The following is a 14,932-nucleotide window of genomic DNA, read 5'->3' on the forward strand; positions in this document are numbered from 1 at the left end:
CCTACTATGCGTCAGTCCACAGTCCCCACCTTATAGTCTCCAATCATGAAAAGGCACTGCCCTAGATGATGGGTAAAATAGATTGTGCCCTAATCAGGCTTACTTAAGAATAAACCGAGGCTCAGAAAGGTGCAACAACTTTCCTAAAGCCCCTGACTCTCAACTTGGGTGTGGAGAGCGGATTCAAATGCCGTTCTTGAATGTAAATCTGTGTAGCTGCAAACTGTTGACCTCTCCCTGCCCCACTCACTGTCTCCCCACCCTGCTCAGGCAGGCTGGAACTTTCTCTTCTACCTGCTATAAATAATGGAGAGAGGGAAAGCTATTTTATTTCTGTCTGGCCACGCACTGACAAGCACAGATGGCTCTAAGGCTGAGAGACTGCTTCATGCTCCTGATGTGCAATGAAGGAGACAGATTGTTGGATCTAAAGCTGCTAGGGATAGCCACACGGGCTTGAACTCTGCTGTTGGTGCCACTAAGTATCCATTATGTGCTAGGTCCTCAAAAGAATAAAAGGGCCTTTGCTGTCCTGTTTTCTCCTGACACTGGATTTTTTTTTTTTAATTGTGTTTTCTAAGCGAAGTTATACCTGTTCATAATTTAATTTTTAATTTTTTTTATTTATTTAATCTCTACACCCTACATGGGGCTTGAACTCATGAACCCAAGATCAAGAGCCACATGCTCTTCTGACTGAGCCAGCCAGGTGCCCAACCTGTTCATTATTTTAAAAAGTCAAAAGCACTAAAAGGCACATACCAGAACATTATGTCCACCAACCCACTGCTCCCTGTTCTTTATTCCTTCTTCACAGAATCAGTCACTTTCAACTCCTTTTGCTTATATACCATTCTTAATTTATCAATTTCATTTTCTTAAAAATAAAATTAAAATGTCTTTTTATTCCTTAAAAATAAATTTTCTTTTTTCTTAAAAATAAAAAAAGTTTAATGTTTATTTTTGAGAGAGAGTACAAGCAGGGGAGAGGCAGAGAGAGAGAGAGAGAGAGAGAGAGAGAGGGAGACACCGAATCTGAAGCAGGCTCCAGGCTCTGAGCTGTCAGCACAGAGCCTGACATTGGGCTCGAACTTACTAGCCGTGAGATCATGACCTGCCCACAAACCACGAGATCATGACCTGAGCCAAAGTCGGCCACTTCACCGATTGAGCACCCAGGCGCCCCCTTAATTTATCAATTTTATTATTATCTGACTTTCTATTTTGGTAGTTGGGGATTTAGTGTTCTTTTTTTTTTTTTTTTTTTTTTAATGTTTATTTAGTTTGAGAAGGAGGGGGAGGAGCAGAGAGAGAGGGAGAGCAAGAATCAGGAGCAGGCCCTGTGCTATCATCAGAGTCCAATGCAGGGCTCAAACCCACGAACCGTGAGACCATAACCTGAGCCAAATCAAGATGCTTAACCGACTGAACCACCGAGGTGCCCCTGGGGATTTAGTGTTCTTATACCATTATTCCCATATCCCTCTCTGCATCCTCCCAATATTTCACAGTTTTTTTTGATAATCAATAGTCAGTGCTTACATTTTGATTATGTAAATATTGTGTACAGCCTCAGTCATGGTCCTGACAGGAAACAAATGGTACCCTCAAACTGGGTAATTTGAGGGGATTCATAAGGAGACTATTTCCAAAGGTGGGGGCAGAGCATAGAGAAACCATAAGGAATAGGGCAGTACCCTAACTTACTAGGCCTACGCCTGATGAGGTGATGGAAAGGAGTCGTTAGTTACCAGGACAGAAGAGACGCAGAAGAGTTAAGGAACGCAGCCCACCCATGGTCCCACGGGAAGAGCTCCCCCCCCCCGCCCAGTCTCTGCCAGTGAAGGCAGAGGCAGAGGGCATGGGACACCACTGCTGTGTGGGTCATTCAGGTCAGTCCCCCACAGCCCAGAGCAGAGCGGGGAAGGGGAGAGTGGACCTGCAGGGCAAATAGAAGTCTAGCGCTGCGGCCTGGCCTAGGGGCTGTTTCCCTCCACCTTCTCAACCAGTTTTTTCTTTTCTTTTCTTTTCTTTTAAGTTTTCATTTTAATTCTAGTTAGTTGGCATGCAGTGTTGTATTAGTTTCAGGTGTACAATGTAGTGACTCAACACTTCCATACATCACCCGGGGCTCCTCACAACAAGTGCACTCCTTAATCCCCATCACCTATGTCACCCACCCCCTCCCCCACCTCCCCGCTGGTGACCATCAGTTTGTTCTCTATAGTTAAGAGTCTGTTTCTTGGTTTGTTTCCCTCTCTTCTTTTCCCCCTTTGCTTGTGTGTTTTCTTTCTTAAATTCCACATATGAGTGAAATTATATGGTCTGTCTTTCTCTGACTTATGTCACTTAGCACTGACCAACTTGTTTGTCTTTCCTGGAAAACTTCACTACAGTCTGCAGTTTGCCTGATCTTCTAACATGCTATGGTTACTTGTACTTCACAGTGAAAGAACTATAAACCCCCTCAACTAGCCCTTATATACGAGTGAGATACTTTAAAGTGGATTTTTGAAGCTCAATGTGCAGAGGCAGGCCTGTCAAGTAGAGGGATTCCCAGGGGCTACTGGGGAGGGAAGCCTGCTTTTCCACCCAGGACTCTTCAAGTGTCCGTATTGGGGGACTTTTCTCTGAGGCCATTCAGTCTGTCCAGAGAAGGTGCCTCCGCGTTTCTCCCTGGGAATGTGAGCCGAGATGCTAGCTTTCCGGAATTGCCTCGGGAATGAGGTTCTCTGTTCAGCATGTAGACATTGTCTTACGCTCCTGTGTTTAGTACCTCTCACTACACCTCTCCCTGTGCTTAGGTCCTGGTTCACTTTCCCAAAGAATAAACCTCACATTTTCAGTGAGGGTAGAGATAAGACGCAGGTGTTTTGTTTCACAGGGTGGCAATAGGAGTCTGGGAGTCTAACTGTCCCTTAGATCCCTTGTCCCAGTCCCAAATTTTACTCCTACCTTCCACAGTACCTGCTACCTCCAGTTGCTAGTTGCAGGGTAAACCAGCTTCCACCTCTTCACTGCGTCCTTCTGTGGGCTCTTGGATTTCACTCCAGTGTGAGTTACACTGATCTCAGCTTTCTGAAACATTGTTGGCAGGTGTCACCTGCGGTCGTCTCCTCTTCCAGTCTCTTCATCTTTGTGTGATTATACCATCAATTTAGTTTAGCTAAGATAAACGTATGAGTTCAATCCACCATGCTTAACCAGAGAGCCACTAGTGATGAATTTTGGAGATGTTTTATTTTAGGTCTAGATGAATGCTCATCAGTTCATGCCTAAAGGCCCCATAAGGTGATTGATCCAAATCAATACCACCCAAACCCCTATTAGGTAGCCTCAGCTCTTTGTGATACAGGAAGCCAGTTACCTAGCTTCTTCCCATGGCATGAGCATGTCACATGATTCTACTACTGAGTTCTTCACTAGCTCAGTGTTTTCTTTCTTTTTTGTTAACATTTATTTATTTTTGAGAGAGAGCGTGTGCGCATGGGGAACGGGGAGAGAAAGGGGGGAAGAGAGGATCTGAAGCGGGCTCTGTGCTGACAGCAAGCCCAATGCAGGGCTCAAACTTGTGAACCATGAGATCAAGGCCTGAGCCAAAGCTGGAGGCTTAACTGACTGAGCCACCCAGGTGCCCCTAGCCCAGTGTTTTCTAAAGTGTGGTTAGCATACCTCCAAGGGCTTGGCTAAGTATTAGATGAATGATCATTTCAAAATTGTAATTGTAACAGTTATGTATTTTATTGTATATATTTTTTAAAAATGTAACCAGCATGGGGCACCTGGCTGGCACTCTTAGTAGAGCCTCTGCCTCTTGATCTCAAAACTAAAAAATAAAATGTAACTAGCACATCAGGACCATATTTTGCTAAGGATGAGTCTAAAAACAGCGAGTCAATTTAAAGAAAGGTGTTGAATAAATAATAACATAGGTGCTATTCAGGAGTGGCAAACAATATGCCAATGACTGAAAGGTGGTAAACACTAATCCTGCTGAGTTAAGCTAGCTAGTGCTACATGATCCAGAAAGGACACTTGTGAAGCACATTTCTTTTCAGGGCACTGAGTGGCTCAGCTGGTTAAGCATCCCACTCTTGATTTGGCTCAGATCACGATCTCATGGTTCGTGGGATGGAGCCCTGCATCAGGCTCCACGCTGCTTGGGATTCTCTCTCTCCCTCTCTCTGCCCCCCCCCCCCCACCACTTGTGCTCTCTCTCTCAAAATATATAAGTGAACCTAAAAAAAAAAAAAAAGGGAAGAAGAAGAAGCACATTTCTTTCCAGAAAGCCCTGGACGTGTGCTCTTCTCCTACCTGCTGGTCCCCAAACTGGAATGAAAACTAAGGATTGCCCAGTGCTGGCCTTCCCCACAGAAATCAAGTTTGATTCTGTGGAATGAATGTAGAAATGCTTCTGCCCTGGTGTGAGTTAGCTGATTCTGAATTGCGAGAGGCTATGTGCAGAGGATATGAACTACAATAGCAAAGCAGACCTCCTAGAAACCCCCTCCCTCTTAGGGCTGTATTTCTGCTCCCAGGGACCTTCCTTCCTTTGCACCTTTCTCCTGCTGCCCTGAGATGCAAGGTGAGCATATGGGAGTGGAGGGTAATTGGCAGCTGGAATGTTTAGTTCTTAGCCTCAGGGAAGGCAACTGGCTCCTTTCCTGTCTTGCTGCCCCTGGCATATCGCCAGCCCAGACAATGCAGTGCAGGTTGGGAAACACCTGGTATCAAAGGTCTCTCCTGGCTCCTGGGGGTTGGTCCCCCTTATTAGATTGGGCTCTTGAGAGTTTCCCAGAAAGTGTCCCAGAAGTTCAACATTCCAGATCGACCCAAAAGGATAGAAAAGGGAACTAATATTTATTGGGCACCATTTATTATGCCCCAGAGCTTTTTACATTTAAACCTCACAACAGTCTATGCAAATGGTATCATTCCCATTCTACAGAGGCTCCCGATCAAGTAGCTTGTCCAAGTTCTTAATAAGTGGCAGGGCCAGGAGTCAAACCCAGAGTAGTATGAGGCCAAAGCAAAGAGCCATAGTGACAGGAAGACACAAAGCAGAACCTGTTGCCTGGAGATGCATGCTTCCCTTGGTGGCTGTCTGGACATTGCATGGCTGTCTGTCTTCAAACGTGTGAGAAAAAGAAAACGGCAGAAAGCCAGGACCTCCCAGGCAGAGGCTGCCTTTTTGAATCCATGCAAGAGGCAGAAATGTGGCGTGTGTGGCAATGGCCGGGCAGCATGGCCATGGCCAGGAACACCCATGTGTTTTATATCATAGTCTAGAGACACCATAAAAAACTAGGAAACTGGTAGCCCCTCCCTGGCCAGCCTAGCCCAGTATATATAACTTATTATAGTTCTAAGTAATAAAGTGTTCCTCTTTAAAAAAAAAAAAAAAAAAAAGCCAAAACAAGTCCACACACACAAACAAAAAAAACCAAAGTTGGATAAGGCAGGCAGAATGTACAGGTTATGGAACAGCCCTCACCTGAGGAAGAGGTCAGACTAGGCTTGGCTACAGGGCCAAGAATAATTCTGTGAACCAGTTACAGTCCAAAATAGATGACAAACTGTCAGAATGGTGACCACAAACCCTCCTCTCCTCAGCTCATTTCCTGAGATAAGGAAATGGTATACTGAGCAATTCCCCTGTGCTGAGTCCCTTTGCTTGCATTAAAACTATGGGGGGGGGGGCGCCTGGGTGGCGCAGTCGGTTAAGCGTCCGACTTCAGCCAGGTCAGGATCTCGCGGTCCGTGAGTTCGAGCCCTGCGTCGGGCTCTGGGCTGATGGCTCAGAGCCTGGAGCCTGTTTCCGATTCTGTGTCTCCCTCTCTCTCTGCCCCTCCCCCGTTCATGCTCTGTCTCTCTCTGTCCCAAAAATAAATAAACGTTGAAAAAAAAAAAAACTATGGGGGGGGGCACTGCCTGGGTGGCTCAGTCAGTTGAGCATCTGACTCTTGATTTCAGCTCAGGTCCTGATCTCGTGGGATCGAGACCCTCATCAGGCTCCATGCTCAGCATGGAGCCCACCTGGGATTCTCTCTCTCTCCACCTCTGCCCTTCTTCCTCATGCTCTTGCTCTCTCTAAAAATAATGATACTTTTATAACATAAAATGAAACTATTAGAGAGGTACTATTATTTTTCCTATCTCACAGCTGCATAAGGCTTAGAAAGATTAAAGGACTTGCTCAGAGACATAAGGGCAGTAGGAATAGAGTCAGGGTTGGGACCCAGGTCTGTGTGGCTGCCAGACTGGAGGTTCCCACTAAGTCTATCCTGCTGAAGGATAGTGGGTTCGATATAAGCTAGAGCAACGCTGCACAGATTGAGGCCCTGCTCTTTGTGCCTCCTTGTCCTGGAGGGGATGTGAAAAGCATTTCTCTGTATGGAAGGGGCAGGAGGGAGATGCCTATATTCTAAAAGGCCTGGACGGAAAGATACAAAGGGCCTCCTCAGAGGAGGTCACTTGGGCTTTGTGTTCCTCACTCCCCTCCACCCTCAGGATTTAGCAAAATGGCACAGAAACAGGCTGGCAGGAGCTGCTCCAGATAATCACACACACACACACACACACACACACACAAACACACACACACACACACACACACACACACACACACACACCCTTCCGGGTGCATTCCTGCTGCTCACATCAGTGAGGGAGCAGCATCTACCAGCAATAACTCATGTAAACCTCATCCATTTTCTGCTTCATTAGGTCAGTGAGAGTCTGCGGCTCCGGAGAGAGCCCTCTTCAGCAAGGCCTGGCAATGTCCTTGAGAGAGCCTACTGGGAGGAACTCTCCGTTGTTCCTGCTGTTAGAGGCAGTAGCTGCTCCTGACATCCACGCTGGAGCCTGCCCGGATGCCACCTGGATTTCCTGCCTTCGAAGCCTAGCCACAGCACATCTGGCTGTGTGACTGTGGGCAAGTGCCAGCACCTCCCTAAGACTCAGTTCCTATTTCTAAAATGATGATAATGATGTTCCCTATTCCAAAGGCTAGTTGTGAGGATTAAATTAGGTAATGCTTTTAAGGGGTTTAGTAGGAGGGCTAGGTACATATTAAATGTTCAGTAAACATGGGAGTGATTATTCTGGCAATTCTCACCAAGTCTGGACCCACGAGGTTTGGTCTCCCAGCACTGACCCTTCAGCAGTCACAAGGAATTTGAAAATAGCTCAAATCCTAGGCTGGCCTTTCGGCAAAGTGGGAGTGGGGATCACAGCAGCACAAACTGAGAATCGCCTTTCCTCTGCAGCCCACCTACCTTCAACAGACCACAGAGTCAAGGCATCTCTGTTTAAATCTCCCATCCCCACTGCCTCTCAAATTCCCTTCAGATGTGTCTTCTTCCTCTTTATTACGTGGATTAACAGCCTGTAGACCTAAATCCTTCTCCCCTCAACCTTCCTGTATAGTCTTAGGGCCAACTTGGTGCTCTTGATTCCGCATCAAAAAAGCCCAAAGAACAGGTTGAGCTAAAGACAAACCCCCTCTGAGACTGGGGGGGGGGGGAAGGTGAACAGGAATGGCCCTGTGAACTCTACATACTGTGTATATACAACTGAATTGCAAGCCCACTCCTCTCCTCTGCCAGAAGTGCTGTTGTGGAAGCAGAGATGTGCACAGAGGGCTGAGAAGGGAAGCGTGAGGAACCAGGAGCAGTTCCACTCTGCATTCTGATTTCTTTTTCTCCTGGAGACAGAACCTCTCTGAAGACTCTCCCCAGTCCTTCGGATGGTGGCAGTGAGGTCAGCTCCGGGGTGCGCTGCCAGCCCCCATCTTCCTCCCCCACTAGGAGAGCTGACAAGGAGCAGATCTGTCTACTGTCTCACTCTGGAGTCTTTGACTCCCCGTTGATAACCACCCTCCCTGGTTGAGAGCCTGCCAGCCCCTCACCTGCCCCAGGAGCCATTTTGTGGGGTGAGGGATGCAAGGAACTGGGATTATTGCCTAATCTATTGCACTCTGTCTCCTGCACCACCACAACCCCCTCTGCCATGGAGAGCAAAGTCTAAAGCCAACCAACATATTGTGGAATTTTCAACTTTCACCCATTGCCCTGAAGAGAGTTTAACACCAGAGCCCCACGGCCTGCCGTGAGGAACCAATTCCACGTGGGGGAGAGGGGGTGGGCTTCCCAGCCTACCCCATTTCAAGACCTTTCTCAAAGAACAGATGGGTTTAAAGTCTTCCAGTGCAACCCAGCCTGGCTGCCTCCCCGGGCTGTCCCCAGGGATGGCACTGAGGTGTGGTGGGGCCTGCAGTGACAGTCAGCCATCCTGGCGTCTACAAAGGAGCTCTGCAAGGGTGCTGGCTCTGGATTATTGCCCAAGGCAGGAAGCTGTGGCCCCGGTTACCATGGAGATGCTGGCACAGTCTGTGCCCACCCGAGGCTGATGGAGAAGGAGGAGGAGAAATGCAGTTGCTTCAGAACTAGCTGAGATTAAGGGGAGGGTCTGTGATATCATGAGTCTACTGCTGGCGGGGGTGCTTGGAGAGAAGGCTGAGGCTGAGGTGGCCTCCTGCCAGTCCTGTAGCTTTAATGGCTGGGGTGTGGCCTCTTGCACAGTGAGGCCTCACTGCCAAGTGCCAGCCTCAATCATAGGCTCTTGGAAGAGGCTCTGATACAGTGGAAAAAACCCAGGATTTGGAGACGCAACGAGAGCCACACCCACAGTACAAGATAGAGCCCAGGCTGGTTGAGAGGCCATGTGTCTGCTGCAGTGAGAAAGTACTGGACTAGTTGGGAGGTTCCAGCCCTTAGTCACCAGCACTGAAGCATTATGGGAGCCTAGAGCACTTCCCTTCCCTGCACCGAGCCCTAATTCCCCACAGCGAATGTTTGCCCTGTGGGCCAGAAGAGAGGAGCTGAGAGGCCCTGCAGTGTAAGCAAAGCAGGGGCAGGCGTGAGGGGCAGGTGGGAAGGGCCAAGGCTGGGAGGGCCCCTCTTGGGCTTTCATCCCTTGTGTGGCTAAAACTGGAGGATGAGCTAAGTTGAAATATCCTCTGAGAGGGCCTGACACTGCAAGTGTGTTTGTACAAAGGGCAGAGTTTGGCCCTGTACACACGCGGGCTGTGCAAGCTAATGGAGTGCCAGGGAGAGGGAGGCTGCTTAGATAAGGCCCTGGAGCAGCCCTGTGGACAGACGAGCCGCCTGGACCTTTCTGCAGCCCTGTCACATTTGCCCTTTGATATCCAAGGAGCAGAGGGCCAACTGCTTTCCAGGCTGTGAAGACAGAGGGGCAGAGTGTTACAGGGGAAGGAAAGCTGGTCTGGGAATGCGCAATCCACCAGGCTGCTTTCCAGCTGCAGGGCCTGGGGCGATTCCAGGTTTTGAGGTTTCCACAGTCCCACCAGTAAAATGGAAGTAAAAATTCCTGCTCTGCTTTCTTCTGGTTGAAGTATAAATGTCACTAGAGAACTGATATGAAAGCCACCCTAGGCTATGCACAAATGAAGGCCCAGTGAGCTTTATCTAGCTGCAGGGGGAGCCTTCTCCTTGCCTGCACCAGCCCCACCACAGCCTGAGATCCCTCTTGGGGTACCGGGAAGCTCTCCTTTGCTTCTCTTACCAGAATCCCACATTCCCCAGGGAGCCAGAACCCCTTCTAGTACCCTAAAAAAATGAGGTGGGGCTGGCTTTTCAGGTCAGAGTCCTCTGAACAGGCTCAAAGTACAGGCAGAACATCCTTTGTGAGGTGTAGCTAGATGAGTGGCTGTGTATAGGAGTTTAAACAAAGCCCCAGAGCCGACAGACCCAAATTTCAGCGAGGGTGTTCTGCCAGTCAGCATCGGCACAAATCAGAAGACCTCCATTCCTTGCCCACACCCTAGGCCCAGGAAATTACGGATAGACCTGTCTGGTTTTATTCACAGTTACAATTGCTTTGATCCTCTTGGAATTTTATAGGAAATTACCCTTCTTTCGTGAGCTAGGGCTTGGAATGTACTTCCACACTTGGTAAGGTTGCAAGGTGTAAAGAATTCCTTAAAGAATCAGAGATGGCTTCCTGTTATCAGTAATTTGTTTTCAAAGCCCAGTGAGGCTTTTTATTAACAGATGCAACACCCAGCCAGTGCCTTGGGTGTTTTGGACCCAGTTTTCGAACTAAAATGGAGGACAAGAGAATGCTAGGCATGAGATTCTCGTTGCCATGGGTGCAGTCAGGCCCCTTGAATGTCTGCTTCCACATTGGAAGCTCCTCATTCCACATGAGGAGCAGCCCAAATCAGTTCCCAAAAAGGGGCGGCAGCTTTGCCTATGAGTTCTGAGCAATTGCAAAAATGAAGGTGTGTGTGGAGGCTTGATTCGTTAACTCAGAGCCCCCCTGGATGTTAGAACTGGAACAGAGATCCTCTTATGTTTAGTCTAGGATATTGGGGCTACAGAGGGAATGTGACTGCCACAACATCACTCAGAGATCCATGACCAAACTCAGGTCTCCTGACCCTCAGGTCAGTGTCTCCTCTCCAGTAGGCTGCCCATTCAACTTTGCTAAGCCATGCCCATCACTGTCCTTGCCACCCAAGATGTTAGAGGGAAAGGCTATCACAGCTTCCCACAGTCCTCCCCTGTGGTGATTAGATAAAGGGCACTATGTTACCATGCTGGGGGTTGTCTGGCTTGGAGACACCTTGGGACTCCCTCTGCACACTGATTTTGTGGGCCCTCAATTTGGAAACCACTTATATTTTGGCAACAGTTTTTGCCTTGGAACCTGTCAATGTGATGGAAAGCTTGAGGCCTCTGTGACAGGGTTGGATGGAGAGAAAAGGGCATAGGTCTCATTTCTTTTCCTTGGAAAAGAAGGTAGTCCATTCATGCTGCTGTCACAAAATACTACAGACTGGGTGGCTTATAAACAATGGAAACTTATTTCTTATGGTTCTGGAGTCTGGGAAGTTCAAGACCAAGTCTCCAGCAGATGTCTGGTGAGAGCCTTCCAAGTTCATAGACTTTTTGCCGTGTCTTTACATTATAGAAGGGACAAGGGAGCTCCTCTTTTTTTTAAGGGCACTAATCCTGTTCACGAATGCTCCACCCTGATGATCTAATCATCTCCTAAGTGCTCCCCCATCTCAATCCTATCACATTACGGATTAGGTTTCAGCATGAGTTGGGGGAAAGGGCGCAAACATTCAGTCTACAGAAAAAGGAATCCAGAGTTTCTGAGGTGGATTCTGTTAGGTGCTCACAGGAGGAATGAACTCTGGAGGGAATAACAATCTAAGCCGAAAAGAGACACAGAGGCAGCTTCTAGTACCTGATAGGAGGGCAGGTAGGGGAGGAAGAGGGGAGGAGAAAGAGGTGGGGGAGGGTGGGCACTGGCGTACCAGGAGATGTGGCACCCAGGAGGACTTGAGGAGTCAGGGTGGAGTCTGTGGCTTCCATTCCCATCATGTGAGAGATGGAGGGGGTTAGGGGGATGACATGAAGCAGTCCCAGGGACAGGCACCTGATCTCTTGCCAGAGAGAGGAGCCTTTGCTTTGGCACGTACACAACAGAGCCTGGCCTGTTGGGGACAGAGACCGATGAGGCCATCTGCATCTTGGGCCCTGAAACTCAGAAAAGCCATCAGCTTTGCAAACATGGAAAAGGTAAAAAAAAAAAGAAAAGGGGGGGGGGTGCTGCAGGGCCGTGTAGGGTATATCAGAGAAGTGTATGTTCTGTGCCGTTGTGGTTGGAGCTGCGTATGTTCCGAGCTTCTTGTTGTGTTATTACAAAACAAGGTGTGTTCCTCGCCACCCCGCTGTGCTTTCCAGACTTCTCAACTACCTTGCTTTCACTCTCTCTCTCTCTCCCCTTCTCCAAAAGCATCTGACTTCCACTGCCCACCAAAAAAAAAAAAAAAAAAAAAAAAAAAAACAACAGCAAAAACACCTAAATTTCATAGCCTGGCATTTAAAGCTAAAGATTCACCAGATACACTTTGAATTTCCTGCCTCGACGCATTTGCTCATACTCATTCTCTGCTTTCTCAACACCTGATCTTCAGCAATTGAAGTCTTTTTCTAGGCTAAGCTCAGATGCTACCTCCCCTGGGAAGCCTTCTCTGATAGTCCTGGCCAAAGGACCCTTCTCTCTTATGATTGTTAGGGTAATTTATTTCTGCCTCTTTTGAGGCAGTGTTATATTCTGTCTTGCATTTTAACCAAACAGGGGAATGCCCTTGGCCTTCCCCATTAAATGGTAAAGTCTTTGAAGGCTTATAAATATGTCTTATTCATTTTTATATCCCCAGCATTTAGCATAGTGCCCTCATGCATTTAGCATAGCGGGCATGTAATTCAAAATACATTTATAAAAACAAATAAATATATGTGCTGAGAATATGCAGAAAGTTTCTGTCCATGTGGAGCTCACAGTCTAGTGAGAAAAAGAGGACAGCAATAATAATTAGTTTAAAATAAAGCTCAATGGGGGGTGGGAGGGAGGGGAGAGTGGGTGATGGGTATTGAGGAGGGCACCTTTTGGGATGAGCACTGGGTGTTGTATGGAAACCAATTTGTCAATAAATTTCATATATATAAAAAAATAAAAATAAAATAAAGCTCAAGCAACAGCACTTGACCTATGAATGTGTGGGTTTGGGGAGGACAGGGATGGTGGCAAGGTAAAGAACATTCAGGTTGAAGAATTCGCCTAGGAGGAATACATGGCATGTCGGGGGAATGTAGTGTAAGAGCCTTGAGACCGGCATATGGGAATCATGAAGGAAAATAGAAGATAAGGCCAGAGAGGGGATGTGGACACTGTATTGTAGAACATCTAGTGTGCCTTCCAAGGAATTCGGATTTTATTCTTGATGCTGTTGAATGAGGAACTATTGAACTTTTTTGAGGATGACTGTAACAAATACTAAATGAAGGAATGACTCAGCACTGTATTTTGGGTGGACATCATTCGTTGGCCAGGTCCATTTTAGGAAAATCTTATATTGGTTGTTGAGCACCACCCATTCTCTGAGGTCAGACTATCCCCTGGTCAAGCCACCTCTTTTGTGAGATGTTCCCTTTCAAAGGGGCCATCCTTGAAGAACACTTGGTTAGTTTGGAGAAGTCTGTTCTGCCCTCTGAAATAGTGCTTTCTGATCCATCCCATGGATCCCACATTCGGCTTGAGCTTTAGTACAGAAATTCTTCTCTTTGGGCTGTATTAGTCAGGGTTCTCTAGAGAAACAGAACCAATAGGAGGTATAACAAAATTTATTATAAGGAATTGGCTCAGGCAATTATGGAAGCTGAGAAATCCCAAGATCTTCCATCTGTAAGCTGGAGACCCATGACAGCAGGTGGTGTAAATTCCAGTCCAAGTTTAAAGGCCTGGAAAGCAGGAGTATGGATAGTAGAAGTACCAGTCTGAGGGCAGAGAAGACTGATGTCTCAGCTCAACGGATGGGCAGAGACAACCAGTAATATCTACTAGCTCTCACAGAAAATGAAATTTTCTGAGCCTGGGACTAGCTTGGGCCCCCACCATGAGTTCTTAAAAAAATTTTTTTAAAGCATGTATTCATTTTTGAGAGAGGCAGAGTGTGAGTGGGGAGGGGCAGAGAGAGAAAGAGGGTGGGGGGGAGACACAGGATCTGAAGCAGGCTCCAGGTTCCGAGCTGTCGGCACGGAGCCTGAGGCGGGGTTCAAACTCACTAGCCGTAAGATCATGACCTGAGCTGAAGTCGGACGCTTAACCAACTGAGCCACCTGGGCGCACCCCCCTGCACCACAATTTCTTGACTTTTGTGGAGTCAGCGGTGAGGGGTGGAGAAGGAACAACAGGAAAAATAAGAGGTTGGAGTCAGTTGGTCCTAAAGAACCAGCTGAAATCACTTATTAGTTGTCTGTCCTTGGCAAAATAACTAATTTTTCTGAGCCTTGGCTTCTTAACTGCAAAATGGGGATAATTATGCCTACTCCAAATAATTAGAGTGAAGGTATTACCTGGCTTGCTGCCTGACACGTAGGGGGTGCTCAGTAAATAGTACTTGTTTTACTCACATTTGTAGAGTTAAGTAGAGGATATTATTCTGCATAAGAAGAAGGAAGCTGTGTTTGGAGTGAGCTGTTATGTGCCTTAATTTAGGGAGCTGTAAACTTTCCACCCAGATTATTTTTAGAGGTCATCCCAAGGTCCTCCTCCTGAGTTCTTACCTGTCTCCCCAGCCTACCTTCCATTCTCTGAACTCTGCCCTCTTGCCACCAGCTGTAGTCACATCTGATAAGAAGGCAGGGGCCCAACCCTGACTGAATGAGGATATTGTTGCAAAGACTGGGGAACCTCGAGCAGTCAGCCCTGCCCTGAGAAACAACGGAGAATTTGTGATTGGCCTTCAGCCTGTCCAGCTGTGTGTTTGAGGTGAGAGCCTAGGTTTCTGGGATTCCTAGAGCAATAGGAAAACTATTACAACATGCTAGACAGATACCCTGCTTTTCTGGAGCTGAGGTTAGCTTGTTCCCTTCAAAACCAAGAGACCCATAATTATGGATCTTTCTCAGAACTGGACTCCAAGTTGGTACCAGGTTCAAAGGAGGAAGTAGACTGATCCATGCCCTTGAAAGAATCGCTGTCAGGTAGGAGAGCAAAGTGACACACGTGTCTAATGCAAGCCAGTTTGAAGGAGTCACAGCTCAGCGGATGCAGAGACAAGGCAGATACTAACTCTGTGTGTGTGTGTGTGTGTGTGTGTGTGTGTGTGTGTGTGTGTGTGAGAGAGAGAGAGAGAGAGAGAGAGAGACAGAGACAGAGAGAGACAGAGAGAGAGAGAAACCAGATGATGGGTGAGATTTAAAGAAGATAGGGAGGAGGAAGGCAGGCTGAGCAAAGGGGGGTGGGGGGTGGGGAAGCAGCGTCAAGTTTTGCGAACCACTCGACCTAGGTAAGGAGACTGATGCCGTGCTAGGCATTCCCCCCCTTCCAACAA

Source organism: Lynx canadensis, chromosome D1, assembly GCF_007474595.2.
Source record: "Lynx canadensis isolate LIC74 chromosome D1, mLynCan4.pri.v2, whole genome shotgun sequence".
Lineage (NCBI taxonomy): Eukaryota > Metazoa > Chordata > Mammalia > Carnivora > Felidae > Lynx > Lynx canadensis.